The 26,600-nt window shown below is 44.4% G+C and overlaps 1 long non-coding RNA gene across 2 annotated transcripts; it reads left to right on the top strand.

Annotated features, from left to right (window-relative positions):
* The first annotated feature begins 2,067 nt into the window (after positions 1–2,067).
* On the top strand, positions 2,068–19,877 carry LOC120402692. Of its 2 annotated transcripts, XR_005597271.1 has the most exons (4): positions 2,068–2,126; positions 6,637–6,837; positions 9,204–9,400; positions 19,475–19,877. It is a non-coding gene; the product is annotated as an uncharacterized LOC120402692 (long non-coding RNA). The 2 variants fall into 2 exon arrangements; XR_005597272.1 differs by lacking the exon at positions 19,475–19,877 and having other exon boundaries at positions 9,204–9,469.
* Positions 19,878–26,600: the final 6,723 nt, after the last annotated feature.

Below are 26,600 nucleotides of genomic sequence, written 5' to 3'. Positions count from 1 at the left end.
TTATTAGGCTCAGAAACACTGTCAATCAATTGATTACAATAGAATATATAGATTTTCCATGGGTGGGGGAAAGTGACGGGGTAGGCAGTTTCACACCCCGGGATAAGTTTTGCAGAAAGACAAGATAAGCACATTAGCCAGAGGTTAAAAGGTTACATAATGTCACCGCCCATGGTCTCAAGTTAGCAAGTTAACATTTAATGAATACTTTGATAAAATGTTATTAGTATAAAATATATATGTTGAATTCTGATTTGGGGTCCATAGGAATTGAGCAACTCCTTTGATTGTCCAACAGGTACATTCCTAGGAGTTAAAGCAAAGAAACAGTGAAAGTATATGGCAATAAAGATTATTTTCTGTGTGTCTAAAGGCAGGCATTGGTCCCTTGGAAGGGAAGTGGAAGGACGTCATGTCTTATACTGACATGTGCCAACTTTTCATAAACTCAAGGTTGGATCTGTCGGAAGAACGTCTCCCTACAGAAGAGACTAACACAATAGGAACAGGGATTCTTTGTTCAGTCTGCAACTCTGAATAAGACACAATTCTTTAGTTCTTAGCTCCAACACCTGGCAATTTGCTGACCAGGCCTATCTTAGCAAACAGGGCTTTCTGTTTACCCCAGCTTCTCTTAGCTGATCACAATTTGCTAGGCCTCTGGTCCCTTGACCATACTCCGAACTTGGCGTCTAGAAAAGCACTGGCACAATCCATAGACCAGGTTGTTATATAAAATGCCAATGGATTTTAACCCTTCACATCCAGTAATGGCAAAGTTCTTGGTTCAGGCTTGTAGCAGTGATGGAATAAACTGCAGGTTCAAATCAAGTCTCTGGAGTCCATCCACAGCTGGGATGGGTCATTCAGTCGTTTGTACAGAGCTTCAGTTTGTAGCAAAGTCCCTCCAGAGGTATGAAGCAGAACTGAAGACAAGATGAAGATGAGGCATCAGCCTTTTATAGTCTTAATGGGCTATCAAGCAGGCTAGGCAGAATTGACACCAACTTGTCTGGCTGGGGTGTTCCCCGGAAGCATAGCACAAGTTTGAAATACAGACAGTAGAGAGCCAATATTCATAATGTCAACTACAAAAATGATACACATCTAGAGATGGCATAATTATAATCAGCCAATCAGAACCTCTCCATACAACCTTTCTACAATATTGGCTGCAAATATAGAACAGTGGTCCCAATGGTGATCTATACGTTACATATGTCAATAACGTCACAGGAGGTGAGACTGATATTGGAATACTGCTTCCAGTTTTGGTGTCCTCATTTAAAAAAGATGTATTGGAGCTGAGGCAGCAAAGAGCCACCAAATGTTCTGAGGGCTATTGAAAGAGCTCAATCTGTTTAGATTATCAAAAGAAGATTGAAAAGTGACTTCATTGAAGTGTTGAAGTGCCTTAATGGAGAGAAAAGATTGGGTATTAAAGGGCTCTTTAATCTAGCAGAGAAAGGCATAACAAGAGCTAATGGCTGGAAAGTGAAAAGAGACAAATTCATATTACAACTAAGACACAAATATTCAACAGTGAGGATGATTCACCACAGGAAGAAGCTACCAAGAAAAGTGGTGGATTCTCCATCTCTTGATGTCATTTAATGAAGACTAGATGCCTTCCTGGAATGTGTTTACCCCAAAAGTTGCTACTGTGTCATACAGGAGGCCTGTGATATGCAGGGGGTCAGATTAGATGCTCTAATGGTCTCTTCTGGCCATAAAGTCGACTAATTTCTGAAAAACTGAGTGTAGCATTGGGAGCAGCGTCTGATGTTTTCCTGTCTAGCCAGCTTGCTTCCTAGAATGAATGCTCCTTGAGTGGGGTGATCCACAGGGAGTAGCTCAAACCTCCAAAGTGCCTGGGCAGGGGCAGGACATTAGCACAGCAAGGGAGGGGTGTGGCAGTGACATCACAAAGGCCTTTTGCAGGACCTCAGACTATTGGTCAAAAGTGGTGGGGAGGTGATGACCTCACAGAGAGAGACCTCACATCAGCCAGGCAGGACAGGGGGGAGGGGCCAGGGAAACCTCAGAGACCCCTGTGGCTTTGCTTCAGCAAGTCTCCTTCTACAGGTCTCTCTTTGAGGACTGAGAAAGTATTCGGGTTCACATACGTAAGTGCCAGGAGGAACCTCTTTCAAGTTTTCTCCTTCCCTTTTAGTGATTTTACTAGAAAACAGACGTCCCTGTTTAGAAGGTAAGAGCCTCTTCGAGGTTTGAAACCTGTTCAGTCTGAGCCATCTGGTGACAGTTGAATTCTAGGCATGGAAAACACGAGCTTAAGGAGGCAGAATTTTACTCTGTACCTGGGATTTTGTCCCTTAGAATCACTGGGGACATTAGGGTTTGTCTTTTTTGTTTCACCTTTTCCTCCCTCCATCCATCCATCCCTCCCTCCTTTATCTTTGTCTCTTGCTTCTTTTGTCCTTTCTCCTGTTCCTCTCCCAACACCAGGAGGTGTGTGTGTGTGTGTGTGTGTGTTGCAGGGGAGTGCTTGGCAGCTCCCACTGTGCGAGATCCACCCAAAAATGTGGGGCTGAAATAGTGCTCGAGCAGTGGGCGTTGGGTTTGGAGACGGTTTTGCAAGCACTGGCGTCAGTGCTGGCAATGGTTCTGCCGCTGGTTGCTCTTCCAGTTCCGGTTCTGGGACTGGATGTACTATGGCTGTTGTAGTTGTTGGCATGGGATCCGGTTCCACCACCTCTGTCTGGGTTTCTGGTAACACATACGGGGCCCGGGTGGACGGCTCAGGAACAGGGATGGGAGTGGAAGCTTGTTTGGCCTGGCTGTGGGTGACCACTCCCCCCCTCTTGGCCAGCTTCACATGGTTGGTCAAGTCCTCCCCCAGTAGCATGGGGATGGAATAATTGTCATAGACAGCAAAAGTCCACCTTCCTGACCAGCCCTTGTACTGGACAGGCAATTCAGCTGTAGGTAAGGTTACAGATTTTGATATGAATGGAGAAATTGTGATTTGGACCTCTGGGTTGATGAATTTCGGGTCCACTAAGGACTGGTGGATAACTGACACGTGTGCCCCGGTGTCTCTCCACATGGTAACCTTCTTCCCGCCCACTCTCAAGGTTTCCCTGCGCTCCGGGGGTATTTGAGAGATATCTGGGCCTGGGGATCCTTGGGACAGTTGGCCTTTATATGTCCCAGTTTATTACATTTAAAACATCGCCCAGCTGACGGGTCACTGGGCCGAGGTGGGTTGCTGGAGACTGGTGAGGTGGGACTGTAGGTAGTCTGAGGCTTTCCTTGGGTTGTAGCTGGGGTCTTGGGTGGCCTCTGGTGGTAGGGTTTATTGTCAACTTGCCCCTTGTTATATTCACTCCCCTTGATAGTAGCTTTTTTCTTTTCTGCTATTTCCGCCCATCTGCCTCCAATCTCCCCTGCCTCTGTTACATCTTTGGGTTTTCTATTTAGGATGTACCATTCTATTTCCTCAGGAACACCATCTAAGAACTGTTCCATTTGCATCAGGTGGGCCAGGTCTTCTAGAGATTGAATCTTTAGTCCTGACATCCATGCATCCCAATTCTTTCTAATGTAGTAGGCGTGTCTGGGGAATGACCCATCTGGTTTCCACTTTAGGGCTCTGAACTGCCAATGGGCATGCTCAGGTGTTAGCCCCATTCTGATTCTGGCCTTTGTTTGAAACAGTTTATAATCGTTCATGTGTTCCTTAGGCATTTCAGCTGCCACCTCTGCTAAGGGTCCACTGAGCTGTGGCCTCAGCTCTATCATGTACTGGTCTGTAGGGATGTTGTACCCATGGCAGGTCCTTTCAAAATTTTCCAAGAAGGCCTCAGTGTCATCACCTGCCTTGTAGGTGGGAAATTTCCTGGGATGGGAAACAGTGCCTGGAGAAGGGTTGTTGGGGTTGGCAGGAACATTCTGCTTAGCCTTTTCTAATTCCAGCTCTTTGTCTTTTATCTCTATTTGTCTTCTGTGTTCGGCCTCTTGCTTCTCCATCTCTCTCTTGTGGTTAGCCTCCCTCTCTTTTTCTTTTATTTCCATCTCCTTGAGTTTTAATTGCAATTCCTTTTCTTTTAATTCCAGTTCTCTTTGTCTTGTTTCCAGTTTAGATGCTTCCTTGGCACTCATTTTTCCTGCTTTCGGGTGCTGGCCACACCCCTGTGCAGTCAGTGAATTGACTGTGTTGCTTGGTTTACAGTCCTAACCTTTCTATTCCCGACTGAATAAAAAGAAAACAAAACTTTTCATTTGCAAATGCCTTTTGCTGGTTGTTCGCTGACAGAGAACCAGAAAAACTGGTTTTGTAACTTGTCTCTGTCAAACTGCTAATGCTCTCTCAGTGGGGGTCCTTTCTAACAAGCCTTGTTAGAAAAAAAACAATCCCTGGTTCTTAAAACATCCCACCACTGCCTACCATGTCATAGGTTTATTCCCCACTTTGAACTTTAGCGTCCACAAGATGGGGACCTGCATGGACTCCTCTAAACTAAAATCCTAGTTTAGCTCTGGTAAAGCTGCCACCAGCTAGAAATTCCAGTGTCTAGCACACTCCCTGTTCCCCCAAACTTTCCCTGGGGAACACAGATCCCAACTTCCTTGGATCTTAACACAAAGGGAAATAAACCATTCCCCCACCTCCCCTAGTCGTCGGGAGAGATCACCTTGATTCAAACTCCTTGAATCAAAACAAAGAGGGATTTACTTTTCCCCCCTCCCCTTGCCCTGAAAATCCAAACAAGGGAAGAAATCAATCAGGTTCTAAAAAGAAAAGGATTTTATTAAAAGAAAGAAAGAAAGTACACTATCTCTGTAACACCAGGATGGAAATGCTACAGGGTATAACTTATGAAGCTAGAGAGCTAGCATCAGGATAAATACAGCAACCAAAAAATAAAATAAAATAGGGTTCCAGCAAACACACATTTGCAAATACAGAAATTAATTAGAAGACTAATCCGCCTTTCTAATACTCACTATACTGAATAGAAGAGAATACCTGGAGAGCCTGGAAATACGTCTGGCCCCTCTTAGATCCAAAGAGAGAACAACACCCCAAACAAAGAACACAGACAAAGACTTCCCTCCACAGAGATTTGAAATTATCTTGTCCCCTGATTGGTCCTCTGGTCAGGTGTCCGTCAGGTTACTGAGCTTGTTAACCCTTTACAGGTAAAAGAGACCTTATCCCTTAACTATCTATTTATGACAGGAGGTCCACCCAAAAATGTGGGGCTGAAATAGTGCTCGAGCAGTGATCCCCACCAGTGACCTGGGCCATCCTTTGGGCAATCTGGTGAGAACCCTCAGCCTCCTGTCCTCAGTCTCTACCCTGATTGGCTGAGCAGGGGGTTATTGACAGGGAGGAGACTCAGGTCCTTGTTGTTCTCTTTTAAGACCAAGTAAATAAGACATAACCAGTCATATCTTTGATAAATTTTGCTGCTTCTCTGCATTAATGGTCTCTGAGCAGTTCATGATTGTTATATCCTTGGGGGCAGCCGGTTTAGGAAGAAATCACTTGAGGCCAGAGAGCAGACAGCTAACAAAAACTACCATTTATTTACAGACACAGAGCTCACCTAACCGGCTGAAGCTGGCTGGGCTATCCCCTAATAATCTAACTCAGTTGCCATAGGAACAAAAAACATGACAACCAAATACACAAGACCTATGTGCTTATTTTCATTTGGTAGTACTCACCAAAAAAAATCTGTATCTGATTTCCTGGCAATTATTTGCAGTTCTTCATAACTAATACACTTTTTCTCTCTTAATAATCTCAGAAATCTGATTACTTTATTTGCCATTACATCAAAATACAGTTCTGCTTGAAGAAACACGTCATCCTACAGCTGCGTCAATATATGCAGCAGTTGAATTCATGTTTACATTTGAGTGCTTGCCCCATGCTGGCAGAAACAGTGCTTACAAACTCAGCTATTTTGCTTTCCAAAAACTGTTAAACTTGTAAAGAGAAAAGCACAGCAGACACCTAAAATGAAGGTATAATTTTTCTCAGCAGAGAAGGCGAGGCTTTCAGAGTGAACACGTGTGTTGAAGTTTTGCATGCATAGGAACACATCAATGGAAAGATCTTTAACAAATTGTTTTTGTGTGATCATAAAAATAACATAGTAGGAGGCATCTTTCTGAAATGCATCTCAAGTGTGGGATCAGTAGGGTAAAAATGATCCCTGTAGGAGATGGAAGTCACTTGCCTATGTCTACACTAGCACTTTTGTCAGTAAAACTTTTGTTGGTCAGGGGTGTGAGGGAAAACACCCCCCTGACCAACATAAGTTTTGCTGACAAAACTGCCCATGTGGACTGCGCTGCAGCGGTACAGCTGTGCTGCTGTGAGGTCTCTAGTGCAGATAGACACAGCCTAAGGAATCAGAATGTCAAATTAGAAGTTATGCTCCAGCCAGAAATTGCTAACCATGGTTCCAGAGACCGGAATGTGAGCCAACATTGTAACAGTTTCATAGGGTAAAATTCTTTCTAGCCCTGTCTTAATTATTATGAAAGTGAGGAGTAATTTTTAAATCCATAGTCTTTATTGCATTCAGCTAATAAAAATCAAAATGTTGAAACCTAAGCCTTTTAAAAATCAGTTGTAGTAATGTTCTCCTTGTGTTTCAGGTTCAGTGATACACACTTTGTATTAAGGAAAAAAGCAGATATAAAATGAGCTGGGTGGTGGAAGAATGGAAAGAAGGCCTTTCCACAAGGGTCCTTCAGAAGATTCAAGAGCTTGAAAGTCAACTAGACAAGCTTAAAAAAGAACAACAGCAAAGACAGTTTCAGCTTGAATCACTGGAGGCAGCTTTGCAGAAGCAGAAGGTAATAGTCTTAATGTACCATGTAACTTTTAATACAGTTTTGTTCTGCTCATATCCATTCAGAGTGCTGCTGCAAAGATTCCCCTGCCTGCCACTTTGACCGTGTCACCTCTCTGGGCGCCCCTCCATTCTCTAGTGCAACAAACAAGCTGCTTGTCTTCACTTCCTAGCTCCTTCATGGCCTACCCCAACCTAGGCATCCTTTTTTTCATTCACTATTGAAATGTCAACTCCAGCCTTTGATTGGCCCATAACACATCCATTTGTTAAATTTTTAAACAAGCACCTTTGTGTTTTCTCCCATGCTGACTGTCGACTTATACTTGGGAAGAGCCCCCCATAACCATCTGCAAAGTCCCCTCATCTTCTTTCAAAGCCCTCCTTACAACTCTCCTTTGCTGTGATGTCTACAAAAAAACTTGACAACAGTTAAGCAGTGGTCTCAGTACATAAGCCACCTATCCTAGTGACCAATGTTGTCTCATTGTTTCCTTGTACTCTCCCCTTTTTCCTTGTCTTGTACATAAATTGTAAGCTCTTTGGGGTAAGGATAGTCTTTTTATTCTATTTGTACAGTGCCTAACACAGGGGGGTACTGGTCCATGACGAGAGCTCCTAGGTGCTATGGTAATAGCAAACAGTCACCTATACAATGCTTCTAGAATGCTGTGCAAACGTTAATCTTATGAGGCACAGTGGAAAAAGTAAAACATTTTAAAAATACCTTTATGTAAATTGTTTTGATAAATTGATTGTACAGGGTGCTTTGTAAAACAAATTATTTCTACAAATGGACATCTGTGAACACTCGTCACTTCATGTAAAATATAATTTTTATAATCATACCAAAATTGTCATGTTGATAATTTGCGCCCAGTTTCTCATATCAGATACTCATTGGTATTCTGTGAAGGATTAGCTCAACTTTTTTTTGTACCCAACAACAGACTCGTGCAGAATTTACACCAACTTGTCTATATGAACGTGGTGGTTTTAAAATACTGGAGTACGCTCTGTTGTAATGGCCTATTAAAAGTTGCTGCTTTTATTTTCATAGATTCTTAGGCCAGAAGGGACTACTGTGATCATCCGTTCTGATCTTTTATATAACAGAAGTCACAGAACCTCCCAGAAATAATTCCTAGAGCAGATCTTTTAGAGAAATCTTGACTTAAACATTTAAAAATATTATGTACAACAGTAATAATTCCCCACCTATGCATCATCAGTATAGTTTGAACCCCAAACCGTCATCATTGTAGCACAGACAGTTATCGCTTGAGCTAAAAGGATGTAACTCTTCGGTACAGAGCCTCCAATTTAATCAGGGCTTTAGTCACAAAAAAGCAATAACACCTAGGTTTAGAGCTGATAAGATTAATATCTGCATAACGTCATTGCTGCCATCAAACAATTGACATGCCAGTAAAATGTAGACTACCTACTAGCAGGTTTTTTGTGCTAATACTCACTCTGTGAGCAGTGATTGAGACCTGTGTAAAGTAGTGAAGGAAAATTACACTAACCCACTATCTAGGCCTTGCTGTGTATTCAGTCTTAAACTGTCACTGGCCTCTTGCTCTGGTAGTACTTTTTTGGGACCATTCTAAGTCCAATATCTCATAAACTGTCAGGGATAGGAATGTATGTCATATATCTTGCAAAGGCTGGAGATATTAAATCTGTTTTCCAATGCTACATAATGCAACACAGATCATGAGAGAGAGGATCTTGAAATTGCATTATTCTGATTACTATCTTGCATCCCTCCTTCAAATCAGACATGCTGTTCCAGCTGCTATCTTGAGGAAATGCAACTTGAGCATTGATCTCTAACTCTAGTCATTCAGGAAATACTGGTTGCTAACACTGCCAGATTTGAAGGGAGAGGAGCAAGATGATGATCAGAGTCGTATGGCTTTTAAGTTTAGCTCTTCTGGTATGTGCAAGGGCTGTAAGCACTTTACTGGTCTGGATAGGTGCTTTTCATAGCCAATAAAGTCTTCCAAGAACAGGTGTGGGAACACTGATTAGAGAAATCGTTTTAATATTAATACCTAGGTGGAAATTAAATAACTTGTGGTGACTATGTATTTTGATTTTAAATGTTACACAGGGAAGTCTTGTGATACGAACATTGGTAGAATAGCAAAATAGCTTTGCGTGTAACTGAAATGTCCAGTGCTGTCAGGGCTTTGAAATGCAGTGAATAAAAATATTCAAATACCGCTTTTTTATAAAGCAGAAATTGTTTCTTTTGTAAGTGCTCTCCATGCTTCACTCTGAATAAAGATGTGTATTCCCAGGCTTGATCAAAGTCTTAAAATAAGAAATGTTTTTTTATATATAATTGATTAATCAAATTAGGTTGAAAATGAAAAAAACGAAGGAGCAACACTAAAAAGAGAAAACCAGAGCTTGATGGAATTGTGTGATAATCTTGAGAAAACAAAGCAGAAAATTTTGCATGATCTTCAAGTAAAAGAATCACAAGCTAATTATCAAGCGGGACAACTAACTTCAAGCAAGAAACAAATTGAAAGACTAGAACGGAAACTTAAAAGGTGAGACCTTACTGTTCTCCTTTAACTTAAGTGTGGCTGTTATCCCATTTAAGTATTATTTTGCTTAGACATGTAAATGACTCTCAAATTATTGTCTTTGTCCACTTTATCTTACTTTAACAGTACTCCATATTTAAATAGATGTTTGAGTTTGTGGCCAAAATTTTCAAACCTGGGTGCCTAAAACAAGGTTCCTGAGTCCCACGTTCTTATACTTATAAGAAGCACAAGGACTCTTTATAAGGAAGAAGGCAGCGTGCCGCATTTATTGAGAATACTACAGTTAGCATATGCTTTTCAATCTCTCTCTCTCTCTGACACACACACATACACACACACACACCATGCACACAGTCCTGCCAGTTGATGTTTATAGTTACCAGTCCAGCATCTGGATCAATCTAGTGGCCAGCCAGATTGGTTGCAGAGGGGAGCAGGGCTCTGTCAGTCACAATCTGATGCTCCGGGAGTTTGGCAAGATGAACCCCCAAAGACTCATGGCCAAGCACCCTGTCTGTATAGTCCTTTTTCTTTGTTGAAGTCTATGGATTTTGCTGTGTCAGTTTGGGACCGGGTTACTTCTTAATTGGTGCATCTTTTGATGTAAACATTCCAATACACCTTCGAGAGGGTCATCCTGGTTCCGATTTAATCAGTTGTCCTTAGGGGTGCCAGCCTTCACCTCAGGGTTGTCAGTTTGCCCTTCCTCAATCATGGCTACGCGTTAATGGTTCTTTGGCATCAATAAATCTCGATAAGTGTCTTTGCTCCTCCTTTTTGACCATCTGGATAACAATGGCTTTCACACCTTATCTTTTCCTGATGCATACATTCCTTACTCACACAAACAGATTGAGAATACAAACAGTAGTATTTTATATCCAGTAAAAAGGCATTGCAAATTAAACCTTGCTAAGTTTTACAATCAATAACCAAGACAATTTACATTGAGACCCAGGCCTTCAATGTTCCTCTAATCTACTTAACATAGACACAATACAGAATCCTGTCTCTTACTAACTAAATCTGAAAACAAAGAGCTAAAGAGGGCCCACTTTGTAATGCATATGGGAAAACAGAATCTCATAGTCCCAGAGGGTCATTTCTTTCTGCTATTCAAAAAGGGTGGTAGCAGGATGAAATCAAATCATACATTAATTCTTATAGTGCTCTATAAAATCCTGCTCCTACAACGGTTAGGCTTCTAAATAAAGTGGTTTGATTATCTGATGTGATGCACACCTGAAACTCCCACTAAGCCCAGTGGAATTCATAGGTACTCAGCACATTTGAATATTTGGCCCTTTCTTTGTTGGGCTGCTTCACTTCTCCCGCCTCCCACTCTGGTTCGGGTTTTTACATTCTCAACCCTCCCAAATTGATCTGTCCCTCACCTAGTCCCTATCAGGTGCTGTACCCAAATCCAGATCTAGTGCCCACATTATAATCAAATCTTCCTCTCAAAAAGACAGACCAGAATACAGTGTACTGAAAACTTCTCTTTAAAACATGATTTTTACTGGGAAGGTTCTAACTGCATCAATAGCAGAGGCCGAGAACAGAAGCAAGTAAACACACGTCAGTTGGCAGTCCATCAGCTGGTGTCTTGCGGTACTTTGAGGTACAGACAGAGCAGCCTGTTAATTTTTACACACAAAGCTTTCTGGTTTGTGGGCACAATTTCACAGAACTTTTTTTCAGTGAGTAGTATGTAAGACTTGCCCAAACATTATGCTGAAGATACGCTTTGCTCAGCCCACCATGATATGGCACATCCCCATGCCACTTTGCAGGACCTCTGAGGGGGATTATTGCAGAAAGCAGCATGGCTGCATATTTCCATGGGCAGACTAAGGCCTCTTAAACAGCTCTTTCTTTGCCACTTTGGGATCATCAAGGAGCATGACTTCCTGAAACAAGTGCAGTTGTCTTTATGAAATACTATCCTTTTTCTATATCAGAATGAACTCCACCCCCGTTCCAAGGCATTGGGTTAAGAAACCCTGCTCTACTCTCCATGTAAGGTCTAGCACTCATTATGCCTTACTAATCTGGATGCAATCCACATAGTTATGCTGTACAGGGTGGGAAAATCTGAGTAGCTGCAACAGTTATGTCAGGGAAGGCTGCCTCCCTTCCTCTCCACCTAACAGTTCTGTGTTTATCACTAACCTTGATAGTGGGGCTCTAATCAAGATTCTCCCTAATACCTGCATAGCTGTTTGGTCACTGTCAGAGCCAAGAATAAGCGCACAGAGAAGGACATGCTCTGTGAGGTTCTGCAGGTCTAAAAGTGAAACGCAAGGGCAATAAAGCAGTGGTGTGAACAGCTGCTGAAGGAGTAGGGGGAGGACAAAGATGCAAAAAGAAATGCTGCTGCTGCTGATTCAGCTGCTCAAATGAATTGTTGATCAGTTATTGATTAAGAATCTCACTGCATTAGTTCACCCACTCCAAAGCATAGATAAATATGGGGTGTTGGCAGGGATCTTAGACACCTCATCCCCTTGTGCCAGTTCCTGCTGTATTCTACTCCCATGGACAATATGTCAGGGAATGAAGAACTTTGATTACACGTACAGTCATCTGTGATGCACTGATCTCCAGTCTGCATGTTGTACTTGTACCTAGTCAAGTTATATAGCTAGTAAAGTCAATTATCAGTTATCTTTTTTTTATATGTCTAGCATGCCGTGGTGGTAATAAAGTACATACTTGAAAGTTGGTGCAACTTTATTGTGACTTTTTGGTATTGCAGTGCTAGAAAGTAATATAACCAGAAAGGCTTCTATACCTCTAAAAAAAGTCAATGCGTGTATATTACAGAAGCGCTAGCCTTTATTGAGTCTAGAAATACACCACCCATACTATACTGATGGTCATAGAAACACTGTCAATCTTCCATACTTCAATAACAAATGCCTGAAAAGTCATGTATATCACAAAACCCACACCTGTTCTATTAATAGTTTCATAGAAACAGGGTTAGGCTATTACCTACTGTTGAAGTAAGCTTTTAAAGCTTCCTTTACCTGAACCGCGTTAGCAATGCAACTGTTAGCTAGCCTATTTTAGATCCAGCCCGTCCAGCTGACTCATCCACCCTGGCAAGAGGGTCTCTCAGAGAGTGCTGCATGCTGTGCATTGCATAAGAACTGAGAATGTTTTACTTGTTGATATGGAGCTTTGGCATGAGACCCCTAGCTGAGTCCCTCTCACCCGCGCAGCCCGGGCCCAGCTCCGGGGGATGGTGCTCGGGCTCTCCAGCAGCAGGGCAGCCTGTGCGACTCAGGCTGCCGTGAGCACCATCTAGTGACTGCAGCCAGAACTGCAGAGTCAGTTCTGGCTCAGCCTGAAAGCCTCAGCTGAGAAGGAATATGTTGGTTCAGGGCCGGCTCCCGGCTTTTTACTCCTCAAGAAAAAAAAAGGCGGGGGGGCGGGAGTGATGCCCCTTGGAAAGTGCCGCCCCAAGCACATGCTTGGAGCGCTGGTGCCTAGAGCCAGCCCTGGATAAAACCATGGACTTTCTCTTGGACCTTTAAAGGGAGTTGGGCACATTTAAGCATACTGGAAAATTGTACCAATGATATCCACTCCAGTGGATGCTCGTTAGTAAATTGGAAGGGTTTGTACATTAATTTAGTAGGTAGGTAGGTGCTGAGGTGCTAAATGCCTCAGCTCTAAGGCTCACCTGCTGAAAATTTGCAGAACCAAAATGAGCAAGAGCAGGGCGTCAGCCTGGTTTATTCTTGGGGTTCAACTATAGGATCTGATGTAAGAAGACAACTGCACTAGACCTTCCTAAACTCCCTCCCTCCCTTCTTCCCTCCCTCCTAAACTCATGCACTGTCTGTTAAGATACCTCCCTCCATAGTAAGGATAGAGGACTAGGCCTTCTCTATACAGGAAAGTTATACCAATATAACCCCTCACATGGACGGTCTTATTATGGTATAAGAGTGACTTTTTCTGGTTTAGTTTATGTTATTTTGGAAGGAATTTAAGTTAAATGGAAAAAAAGTCACTTGTTTTTGTCTGTAATGTTCTTGTAATTGAGCTGAAGCTCCACTGCTTTGGCATGACACTGCATCCCTTTTCCCATATTTGCTTTGCTAGCCTCTCCTAAATCTTTGCATTCTGATGACTCCTGTTAGACAGGGCTGGATTAAGGCAGGGACTTTAGGGTCTACAGCCCAGGGGGGCCCTGCAAAAAATAAATCACAGTCAGTAATCTCCGGGCTGCTAAAAGGGGCGCTCAGGGAGGCTGCCTGTATGCTGTGGCCCACACTGCTCCCGGAAGCAGCTGGCTGCTGGCATGTCTCTGCGGCCCCTGGCAGGGCGGGGGATGTGGCTCCGAGTGCTGCCCCTGCCCCCAGCACCATCTCCACAGCTCTCATTGGCAGGGAACCAGCTAATGGGAGTTATGGAGGTGGAGCTTGTGAGCGTAGGCAATGCATGCTGACCCGCTGACCCCCTCCCTCCAGGGGCCACAGAGACGTGCTAGCAGCCAGCCAGTTCCGGGAGTGCTGAGGGGCTATGGCAGGCAGGCAGCCTGAGTGCTGCTGCACCACTGGCTGGGAGCTGCCTGTGGTAAGGGCCTCCCGGTTGCAGCCTGCACCTCACATCCCCCTCCTTGACCCCAACGCCCTGCTCCAGGTCAAAATTCCCTCCTGCACCCAAACTCCCTCCCAGACCCCGAACTCCCTCCTTCACCCCAATCCTCTGTCCCAGGTCAGAATCCCCTACTGCACCAAACTCCCTCCCAGGAAAAAGATTTGTATACAGGGCCCCGACAAAATCTAATAGCCCTGGGTGCAAAGGAGAGTTAATCCGGCCCTGCTGTTAGGTTGGGACTGGATGTGCTCCTCTCCCTGGAGGACAAGAAAATCCAGGACATCCAGACAGAACCGCATGGAAATATGGGGCATGGCTCCTATGATGTGCTCACATATGTGAATTTTCCCCAGGTGAGATTGTGAAGGGGCACACCTGAATGTGTGCAAGCATTTAAACATGGAAGTGATGTCTGGTCAAGATGACTCTACAAGCACTAGAGGGCACATGGGTAAAGAGATGGGCCAGTCCAGGTATGAAGCAATGCAGTGTGGGATAGCCATGGGATGACTGTATGAAGGAGTAAAGTTAATTTGAAATAGGGATGAATCTGTACAAATCTTACACCAGTATAACTCATTATGGAACAGAGTTATGTTGCTTCCAAAGCCAATTAATTAAAGTGGGATAAGACTCCAGATAAATTTCATAGAATCATAGAATCTCAGGGTTGGAAGGGACCTCAGGAGGTCATCTAGTCCAACCCCCTGCTCAAAGCAGGACCAGTTCCCAACTAAATCATCCCAGCCAGGGCTTTGTCAAGCCTGACCTTGAAAACCTCTAAGGAAGGAGATTCCACCACCTCCCTAGGTAACCCATTCCAGTTCTTCACCACCCTACTAGTGAAAAAGGTTTTCCTAATGTCCAACCTAAACCTCCCCCTCTGCAACTTGAGACCATTACTCCTTGTTCTGTCATCCTCTACCACTGAGAACAGTCTAGATCCATCCTCTTTGGAACCCCCTTTCAGGTAGTTGAAAGCAGCTATCAAATCCCCCCTCATTCTTCTCTTCTGCAGGCTAAACAATCTCAGTTCCCTCAGCCTCTCCTCATAAGTCATGTGCTCCAGCCCCCTAATCATTTTTGTTGCCCTCCGCTGGACTCTCTCCAATTTATCCACATCCTTCTTATAGTGTGGGACCCAAAACTGGACACAATACTCCAAATGAGGCCTCACCAGTGCTGAATAGAGGGGAATGATCACATCCCTCGATCCGCTGGAAATGCCCCTACTTATACAACCCAAAATGCCATTAGCCTTCTTGGCAACAAGGGCACACTGTTGACTCATATTCAGCTTTTCGTCCACCGTAACCCCTAGGTCCTTTTCTGCAGAACTGCTGCCCAGCCATTCGGTCCCTAGTCTGTAGCAGTGCATGGGATTCTTCCGTCCTAAATGCAGGACTCTGCACTTGTCCTTGTTGAACCTCATCATATTTCTTTTGGCCCAATCCTCTAATTTGTCTAGGTCCCTCTGTATCCTATCCCTACCCTCCAGCGTATCAACCACTCCTCCCAGTTTAGTGTCATCTGCAAACTTGCTAAGGGTGCAGTCCACACCATCCTCCAGATCGTTAATGAAGATATTGAACAAAACCGGCCCCAGCACCGACCCTTGGGGCACTCCACTTGATACCGGCTGCCAACTAGACATGGAACCATTGATCACTACCCATTGAGCCCGACCATGTGGCCAGTTTTCTATCCACCTTACCATCCGTTCATCCAGCCCATACGTCTTTAACTTGCTGGCAAGAATACTGTGGGAGACTGTATCAAAAGCTTTGCTAAAGTCCAGAAATAGCACATCCACTGCTTTCCCCTCATCCACAGAGCCGGTTATCTCATCATAGAAGGCAATTAGGTTAGTCAGGCATGACTTGCCCTTGGTGAATCCATGCTGACTGTTCCTGATCACTTTCCCCTCCTTTAAGTGGTTCAGAATTGATTCCTTGAGGACCTGTTCCATGATTTTTCCAGGGACTGAGGTCAGACTGACTGGCTTGTAGTTCCCTGGATCTTCCTTCTTCCCTTTTTTAAAGATGGGCACTACATTAGCTTTTTTCCAGTCATCTGGGACAAATTTGAAAAAAGAACCTTGTGACAAAGGCAACAATACAAAATCTCTCATTTTGCTCTATCATTTTCTCTTGCTGTTCTTCCTTCCTCTCCATTGCCAAATTGCTGTTGGAGTATTAGTGGTACACCTTTCTATGGTTAGATTCTCATAGTCTTCATTAGCTTTATTACCACAAGCTGCACGTGTAGCTGTTCATGTGTTTCCTCCTTTGACACTTCACATCATGTGATCTGAATAGAATTTGTAGATGTGAATTGTGATTAGTACTAGTAGTTGTTCCATCCAGGGCTTGGGAATTTTCATCCTTTTCTTCTTTTTGAATTAACCTGTAATACACACAACAAAATGTACATATCCCCTTTCCCAATCCCGTTTGTCCTTTTTTTTTTTTTTGCACGCAGTGAACCCACTCCCGTCCTCCTTTCCCTGTATCCAATAATAGCAGACTGGGCCTTAATTGGTCAAGGACAAGATAGGGGCCCTTCCATTTAGGAGCTGGGAATGGATGGGGTTGACCTGGAATCTTGTACATCACTAGATCTCCCAATGTGGGTAGATCACACTCCCCGGGCAGGTCATACCATGTTGTGACTCTTGCTGCTCCTTGCTCATCTCACCAGGCCACCGCCTGTCGTACCTGTTTTACATGGTTGCTTAGAGTTAAAATCCATTTTTGTGTTAAGCCATGTGTAGTGACTTCCCCAGGTACTGGAGTAAGTAGATTTTCGCACCGTGCCATGGGCCTTCCCATGAGAGCTTCATATACAGAAAATCCTGTGCCCTTTGATTCTCAGGCCCTTATTCTCATTAAGAAAAAGGGCAGTAACTGTGACTAGTTTTTTCCTCCCATTTCCACTCCCTTTCTTAGCTCACTTTTAATGGTGCAGTTCATGCGTTCCACCTGCCCCGCAGCCTGTCGCTGATAAGCAATATGAGACAATTATGTGATTCCAGTGAGAACTGATAGCTCCCCTAACAGATCTGACTGTAAATCAGCTCGTTGGTCTGAGTCTATCACCTTTGGGACTCCCCAGCGAGTGAATATCTCATTTACCAGTATTTCAGCAGTTACCTGGGCAGTTTGATACTTTGTGGGGAAAGCTTCCACTCACCTGCTGAAAGCATCCAGTACCACCAACATGAATTGTTTTTTTTCTGTGATCTGGTGGTGCAGTCAATTTGTATTATTTCCCAAGGTCCCCTTGGGGCTTGTCTCATTAATTCTCCCCTTAGCACCTTGTGAGGTCTGTTGTGCCTGGCACAGTCCAAAAAATGTTCGAGATGTAATTTTAAATCAGCTATACCGAAAACCTACCGACCGCTATGCCTACCTTCATGCCTCCAGCTTCCATCCTGGACACACCACAAGATCCATTGTTTACAGCCAAGCACTGAGGTACAACCGTATCTGCTCTAACCCCGCAGACAGAGACCAACACCTAGAAAATCTCCACCAAGCATTCTCAAAACTACAGTACCCGCACGAGGAAATAAGGAAACAGATCAACAGAGCCAGACGTGTACCCAGAAGCCTCCTACTGCAAGACAAACCCAAGAAAAAAACCAACAGGACTCCACTGGCCATCACATACAGTCCCCAGCTAAAGCCCCTCCAACGCATCATCAGGGATCTACAACCCATCCTGGACAATGATCCCACACTTTCACAGGCCTTGGGTGGCAGGCCAGTCCTCGCCCACAGACAACCTGCCAACCTGAAGCATATTCTCACCAGTAACTGCACACCGCACCATAGTAACTCTAGCTCAGGAACCAACCCATGCAACAAATCTCGATGCCAACTCTGCCCACATATCTACACCAGCAACAACATCACAGGACCTAACCAGATCAGCCACACCATCACCGGTTCATTCACCTGCACATCCACCAATATAATATATGCCATCATATGCCAGCAATGCCCTTCTGCTATGTACATCGGCCAAACTGGACAGTCTCTAAGGAAAAGGATAAATGGACACAAATCAGATATTAGGAATGGCAATATACAAAAACCTGTAGGAGAACACTTCAACCTCCCTGGCCACACAATAGCAGATCTTAAGGTGGCCATCCTCCAGCAAAAAAACTTTAGGACCAGACTTCTAAGAGAAACTGCTGAGCTTCAGTTCATTTGCAAATTTGACACCATCAGTTTAGGATTAAACAAAGACTGTGAATGGCTTGCCAACTACAGAACCAGTTTCTCCTCCCTTGGTTTTCACACCTCAACTGCTAGAACAGGGCCTTATCCTCCCTGATTGATCTAACCTCATTATCTCTAGCTTGCTTCTTGCTTGCTTATATTTACCTGCCCCTGGAAATTTCCACTCTTGCATCCGACGAAGTGGGCATTCACCCACGAAAGCTCATGCTGCAAAACATCTGTTAGTTTATAAGGTGCCACAGGATTCTTTGCTGCTTTTATAGAACCAGACTAACACAGCTACCTCTCTGATATTTTAAATCAGCTGCCATTCTTGGCCACAAGCACAACCTTTTTAAAGTTCCCAGTGTCCCCCTGCCAAGCTCCCATGCATCCAGCCTAAGAAAGCCATTTGGCTTCCCTGAGTGCACATCATTACTGGTCCCTTAGCTGTTAAGACACACCAAATCCCTTCCATTAGTCCCACCTTTGGCATGTGTCTGTCCCCACATTTCATGATGCCTTCCAGTCTTGAGTTAGTTTCTTGCAACTCTCAAATTCACCCTCCCCAATCTGTATCCACCCCACTTCTTGTTATCAATGCTACAGGCACATGCTCGTCCGGCTCACAGGGCCATGGGAGTGCCTTTGTTGCAGCCTGCTTGGCCTCTGCATCGGCCAGATTATTCCCTTTGCTTAGGGGTTCTGTTTTCTTTACCATATTGATCAGTGTATAACAGTGACTGAGCTCCTCCGTTTGCTTCCACCAGTTAGCATGCTTGATTGCAGAGCCATCTGTTGTCCTGAAATGGTTATCCGCTCACCATCTCAGCATTAATGTGACCCCACGAAATACATAATCTGATTCTACCACCACACAGCATTCTGGCTCAAATTTGGGATCCACTTCATTTAAAGTTGTTAGCAAGGCTGCCAGTTCTACCTCCTGAGCTGACCTTAATATTCCTTACATTTTCTGTCCTCCCTGGAACCTACACCTTCCATACAAAAACCATACCAGTGTCCCCTCCTTTACCTGATTGGGGTTAGCCACCCGAAACACCTGATGTTTGGTTTTACCTGGGCTGGCTTCACATTGGTGTGGGGTGCTAGCCAGATGTGATCTGGCTACCCAGACTATGAGTTCCTTTAATACTTCTGCTTTAGTGTTTTCTGCTTGTAGAGCCAGCAACCATTTGACAATACGCTCCCCTCTCTCTTGTCCCTGTAGGATAGTATGCATGCTTAACAGCCGGAGGGGGTCATGATGGGACCAGACTATTACCATCTGCTTTCCCGTGAGGTATTTGAATTTCCCTACCCCCCAGTAGGTGCACAACAGCACCTTTTCACACCATCCATACTTCAGTTCCACAGCACTCAAAAGTTGAGAGGCAAAGGCCACACGTCGGTCCTTTGCTCCATACTCCGTGTTAACGCATGTACCCTTTAAACTATCCCAGTAGAACTAAAGTGATACAACCCACCTAATGGGGATGCAGTAATAGTGGTTTAAAGGTGCTTATTCCTGTCATTATAACTATTTCTATACAGGAAGGGGAATAAGCTACACTGATTGGTAGACAGATGGCTGAGATTCTCAAAGGGGGCTGTTATTTGCCCAGCTCTCATTGAATTCCCTTAGGCCCAGCCTGTGTGTATTAGGTCAAGTCTACACTACAAAATTAAGTTGACCTAAGTTACAGCAACAAACAGCCACCACAATAATAAAATTGCTTTTGCATGTCCACACTACTCTTCTTGTGTAGGTGGTGAGTGTCATCATCAGGAGTGCTTGCACTGATTTATCTGTCAGTGGGGGACTCTGTGGGATGCTTCTGAAAGGCAATAACATTCAATGTAAGCAACGCAGTGTCTACACTAACACTGTGTTCACCTAACTACATTGACCAAAGTACTACCCCTCTCATAGAGGTGGGATTATTAAGTCAATGTAGTGGGTGAGTTACTTCGGTGGGAGCTATATTTTAGTGTAGATGCTTACAAAGTTAGGTCAGCATAAGCTGCCTTATGCCAACCTAACTCTGTAGTGCAGACCAGGCCTCAGGGAACTGAGAAACTCCCACAGAGCTTACTTGGCTAGAGTGCTAGACTGTGACCCAGGACAGCTGAGGCCAAGTCTACATTACACACTTACTTTGGGATAACAACGTCGCTCAGGGTGTGAAAAATCCACATCCCTGAGCGATGCAGTTATACTGACTTTAACTCCCTAAATAGGCAGTGCTATGTCGACGGGAGAGCTTCTGCTGACTTAGCTATTGCCTCTTGTGGAGTGGCATTATTAAGCTGAGATGAGAGCTCTCTCTCGTGAGCTTAGAACATCTTTGTCAGAAGTGCTACAGTGTTGCAGCTGTGCCAATGCAAGCTTGTAGTGTAGACTTGCCCTGAGTTTTATTCCTGGGTCAGGTACTGACCTGTTGGTGACTTTGGAAAAGTCACTTCACCACTCTGTGTCTCAGTTTCCCCATCTGTAAAATGGGGATACTAATATTTTCCTCTTTTCTAAACTGCTTTGAGACCTACTGATGAAAAGTGATATGTAAGAGCTAGGTAATATTAAGGCATCTTTCTACTGGTATAACTGTGTCCATGCTAGGAGTTGTAGTACTGGTATAAACTATTTCAGTTTATACTATCACAAATCAAAGTGTTTGTGACATTTTAAGCAGAACTTGTTTACAAGTACCAGTGTCACCCCTATTGCCTGGAGAAGACCAGTCACAGCTGCCAGTGCAAGCACATGGCCTCTGGGGCAGCATATTTTATCTGCAGGGAGAAAGAGAAAATCCAAGAGAGGAACAGCTAGGAAAGAAACTATTTTTCCTAATCTGCTGCTGAGATAATGTTCCTCTCCCTTCTCCTCTCTGAGTTCAGCAGCTAGAAGAAAATTTGTCAAATCATGCCAGAATCACAGCCAGGGCCATCCTTACCCATACACAAACTACGCAGCTGCCCCAAATTGCCCCAAATTTCCTGGTGCCTTATGCAGCTGTGTGCTGCTCCAGTGGCCAGCTGGATCCCCCGGCTGGCTGAGTCGGCCAGGAAAGCTGCCTCCACCCTGCCTCTTCCCCACAACCCCCACCCATGCTCCACCCCACCTCTTCCCACGCCGCCTTTTCCCACCTCCAGCCCCGCCCCCACTCCAACCCTTCCTGAGCTACTGCCTGGGAGACTGCAGTGGTGGGAAGTGGAGTGACCTGGCCCCAGCCTGCTCTGCTCCACCGGGTCATTTAAAACTCAATTGGACAATGCTAAATGGACCATAAGAAATCATACATTATGCAAGATGAGGGCAGAGGGTTGATAGGAATATAGATTAGTGTGACCATATAGGTATTTTCATCTCTATGGTTCTCTGACCAAGAAAGGGACTGTTGGAAAAATAAAGGGAAACCAAGAGGGAGAGGTGTTTTTTTACAGTGACAGAACTCAACTTAGCGATCTCATTATAAAAACACATTGTTTGCAGTGAAAACACAGAGAAGAAGGAGGTGTTATCTTTGATAAAGCAGAACTGCACCACATTAAATTAAGGTATAAAGACCTGGCCTTCCTCCATCCACACGGCCCAGACCCTCCTTCCCTCCTTTTCCATCATCCCTCCCACAAGGCCTGGAGCATTCCATAACACCCATGGTGACCCAAAATGTGAGGGTGGGATGGTCAGTTGCAGTACAAAGCACAGCACAGAAAGGAATGACCTACCTCCCTTTACCAGCTTCTGATTGGGCTACCACAAGCAGGATCAAGTCAGCATAGGTGATGTTTTTGGACATCTTCTTCATTACCTTTTGCTGTGTTTCAGTGTCAGTGTCAGAACTTCACTCTAGTGTGGATATGGCTCAAAGCTTCTTTTGCTAAAACTACCCCCCTTTTCCTGTCCTCAGGAACAAAGTCCCAGCCCCTTTCTGCTGTATCTTTTGACCACTTTAGTGGCAAAAGAGGAATTTTAGCATGCTACTGACTTTTTTTTGGTGATAAGTCATAGGGTGTGGGATGATATTAACAGCTTTTGTTTCCCAAGTTCCTTTGTGTGTGTTAAGGGGACGTGTATTACATGCATTGGAGAATACTTGGGAGTGATCATTCAGGGGCCTCTGCCTCTTTATATCCTCTTCAACTGCCACATTAGGTAAAGTCACATTTCAAGAGATCAGTCTAGCTATCAGATATAGTTTACACTGAAGGGAGAGTTTCCAGGATCACTCACTAACTATACTGGTTCATCACATACCACCTTCTTAAACAATTGATGTCTGAAGTACCACATGCAAATTTCTCCTTTATATGCACATTTCTCTGAAGCCTTAATAAGCTTAAGTATTTTGAATTTGACTGATGGAGATCTGCCTCAGGGAATTTGGAAGAGTAGGGTGTTCAGCTGCGGGAGCCTGTGTGGGAGGGTGCTAGAGGACATGAGATTTACACCTGGTCGAGATTTTTTTGACAAAATGTTTTTTCATCAGCATATGCAGATATGTCAAAATGGAAACTTTTCACAAGAACCTACAGTTTTTTATTAAACTTTTGTCAGGAGAGGTGCCTCACATCCAAGATGGAATTTCTAGTCAAAGCCAAAAACCCACCCCAGAATAGCCTGGTAGTCAGGGCACTCATGTAGGGTGAGGAAAAAACAGCTTTAAAGCCCTGCTCTGGCAGATTTGAACCTGGGTCTCCCACATCCCAGGAAATGACAGAACAAGGAGTAATGGCCTCAAGTTGCAGAGGGGGAGGTTTAGGTTGGATATTAGGAAAAACTTTTTCACTAGTAGGGTGGTGAAGAACTAGAATGGGTTACCTAGGGAGGTGGTGGAATCTCCTTCCTTAGAGGTTTTTAAGGTCAGGCTTGACAAAGCCCTGGCTGGGATGATTTAGTTGGGTTTGGTCCTGCTTTGAGCAGGGGGTTGGACTAGATGACCTCCTGAGGTCCCTTCCAACCCTGATATTCTATGATTCTATGATTCTATGAACTACCCAAGCAACCATGCTGTTGGTTATTCTTGTATGGGTGGATGTCTCTTGATCTCTGTCCATTTTTTTCACAAAACATTTTGAAAGGTCTCAGTTTCATCCAGATATAGAATGGGAACATTTTTTAAATCACAAAATGGGGAAAATGTTTCCTACCCAGCTGTAATGAAGTTAAGTACTCTGGCTGGAGTTATAGAGTATCAGGGTTAGAAGGGACCTCAGGAGATATCTAGTCTAACCCCTCTGCTCAAAGCAGGGCCAATCCCCAACTTTTTTTTTTTGCCCCAGATCCTTAAATGGCCCCCTCAGGGATTAAACTCACAACCCTGAGTTTAGCAAACTAATGCTCAAGCCACTGAGCTATCCTTCCTTCCTTTATAGTAGGGCTTTGGTGTTGAGGGTCAGGGAGTAAAAGTGCAGGGGGGTTGAGGAGTAGAGAGCTAGGGAATCTTGGCAGGATGGAGGCTGTCATAAACAGACAGTTAAGAGTTAATTTCTCTTTTACCTGTAAAGGGTTGAGAAGTTCACAATACCTAGCTGACACCTGACCAGAAGGACCAATAAGGGAACAAGATACTTTCAAAGTTGGGAGTGGGGAAAACAGTCCTTGGTCTGGGCTGTGTGGGCTTTTCCCGGACAGGGAGAAGGAACCATCGCATTCCTAACAGGGTAGTGAGTAATTAGAGAAGTAATGTATTAAATTACTTTTATTTCTATTTGTAATTTCTTTTGCAAAATAAAGGGAGAATCAAACTGGTTTTCTGTGTAACTTTAAAGTTTTGCCCAGAGGGAAATCCTCTGTGTTTTGAATCTGTTGTCTGTGAGATTATCTTGCTTTCTTATCTCACAGAGGTATTCCTTTCACTTTTTTTTCTGTAATTAAAAGTCTTCTCTTAAGAACCTGATTGATTTTTCCTTGTTTTAAGATCTAAGGATTCTGGATCTGGGCTCACTAGGAATTGGTGGAGGGAATTTTCTTGAGTCTACCCAGGAAAAAGGGTATAGAGACTTGCGGGAGGGAAATTGGTCAAATCCTGCCAGAAAAAGGGGGATAAGGACTGGGGAAATATTTTGGGGAAGGCAGAGTTCCCAAATGGCTCTCCCTCAAACTTTTTAAAAAAACATTTGGTGTTGGCAGTGACTGTTTTGCCTAAGCTGGTAAAAATAAGCTTAGGGGTTATTCATGCAGGTCCCCACATCTGTACCCTAAAGCCTTGACAGAGGCTTTACCTGGGTCCCAGGCAGCATCAGCTCCAATTCACCCTTGTTCCAAGGTTTCAGGGTCCCAGGTCCCCTCTGAGATAGTCCCACTGCAGCTCTGACCTCTCTGGAGAGTCTTTCCCACAGATCTCTTCCTGCCCTCACCCCATACTTGCAACTCCTTCCCTTTGGTAAAGGGATTGCACAGCCCTCCTCCATGGAGCTGGGCTGTGATCCAAACAGCTTTTCCCAGTCCACCAGTCTCTAGGTTTCAGCCCCACTCCATGGAGTCTCCCTGGGTTCTTGGACTCACACACTTCATCCCCTTGGTTCAGGAGCCCTTAGACCTTCTCCCTGGGGCTGGTTGTGATTCAGGTAGGCTTACCCATCCCAGGGAGACTCTCTCCCAAACTGATGTTCCTCTATAATTCTCCTTTTCAGGTTGTCTGCCCTTTCTATCCTCCTGGGAGTCACCTAACAACTGGGTTTTACCATGTTAAGGAGGTAGCAACCTGAATAATACCTGTCCCCCATTTCCCAGCTAGTCTGCTGTTTCCTTGAATCTGTTTCCTTAAGGAAGCCATGTCATGGAACACGGGTTGGCTAACCCTGGGCTCACTATCTCTTAAAGGGAAAAGACTATGTAGTGAAAGTATACCACTTCCAGCAAGCTCACATACTGGAACCTCACACCTGTACCACAGTTTGGGAATGTCTTCTCTAGGGATTTGCCTTCACCGCACAGATAACTGGGGGATAATCTGCAAAAGGCTGATGCTAGAATGGCAGTGGTTGATTCCATGTAAGCCTCATTACTGATGAACAAATTCAAACCCCACCCTGAGCATGATAAAATGCTTTCATTGAGAGGCAGGTGGCAGTTGTAGGTACAATAAAAGCACTTTCCTGTGAGTTGCTATTAAAGGTCTGAACTTGGCTCTTACCTATAGAAGAGTATAGGGTTTTTTCTGTGGGTTGTTTTTACCTTGCTCATTACATATCTGTTACCAGGGGGCAAAGGACACTGTCCCTATGGAAGAGATGTCTGCTAAGGGAGACTCCTCATCCTTTGCTTCCTCTGTTCTGATGAAGACCAAGGGAGGATGAATTTGGGTTACAGATAGTGATCTTTGCTCCTGGGCAGAGCTTGGCTAAGCCATGAATGAGGAGCAATTTGATAATTCTCTATAAGTATCTGATGGGGAAACTATGAAAATGGGGATCTGGGGGGCGTAACTATGAGCAATGGAGTGAACTGAGTAAAGGGAAAATCTTTGGCTGGATATTGAGAAATATTTCCTGTTGGTGAGCTCTACAAATGTCTGGAGGCCTGGACTCTTTTCCCAAACCTGCCACCAACTCCCTGTATCACCTTATGCAAATCACGTTACCTCTCCATGCCTCAGTTTACCCTTGTGCCTCACTTTCTAAAGAATGCTGTTCCTTCTTTATCCACCAGATGGGTATAGCCCAGGCAGCAGCCCAAGCAACCGCCCAAGCTTCCCTCATGCACATGGGACCCCAGGTTTATGAGAGCAAAGAGGGCCTTGTTGTCATACCACTGAACTGGGCCTCAAGCCTTTGGTTTAATTCCTTGCTCTGCCACAGATTTCCTGTATGATCTTAGGCAAGTCACTGAGTCTCCCTATGCCTTAGTAGCCACAGATGCATGCCACAGATTTAGAGTGTGGATAATAATCTTTCCTTTCCTCCACTGTGTGTGTGTCCTGTCTGTTTAGATGATTGTAAATTCCTCAGGGCACGGATAGTCTCTTACCCTGTGTATGTGCAGTACCCAGTACAGGGGTCCTGATCTCAGTTAAATCTTTGAGGTGCTAATATATTAAAATTCCTAACAAATGGGCCTCGGTCCTTTCCCAGGTGATGGGTGCTGGGAGGAGCGGGAGAATCACTTTCTGTGGCCAGTTAAAATCCTAGCCTTTCTGTTGAGACCTTTGCCAAAGGGGCCAATTGATTCCAATAGTGTGGATCTCTTCTTGTGATGTGGGCATTTTCTGCCCTTCAGCCCTGCAGGCTCTGTTACTCCACTGAACTGAGCATTCAGAAGGAAGGCTTAGGCCAGTGCTTTATGCTTCCTCCCTGATATTCTCTTTGCTCTGTAGTTGGTTTGGTTGTGAGGGTATTTTTTCATGCTTAAAATG

This window comes from Mauremys reevesii, linkage group 1, assembly GCF_016161935.1.
Source record: "Mauremys reevesii isolate NIE-2019 linkage group 1, ASM1616193v1, whole genome shotgun sequence".
Lineage (NCBI taxonomy): Eukaryota > Metazoa > Chordata > Testudines > Geoemydidae > Mauremys > Mauremys reevesii.
Note: the sequence above shows the minus strand (reverse complement) of the source record. Positions and strands in the feature narration are given on the sequence as shown.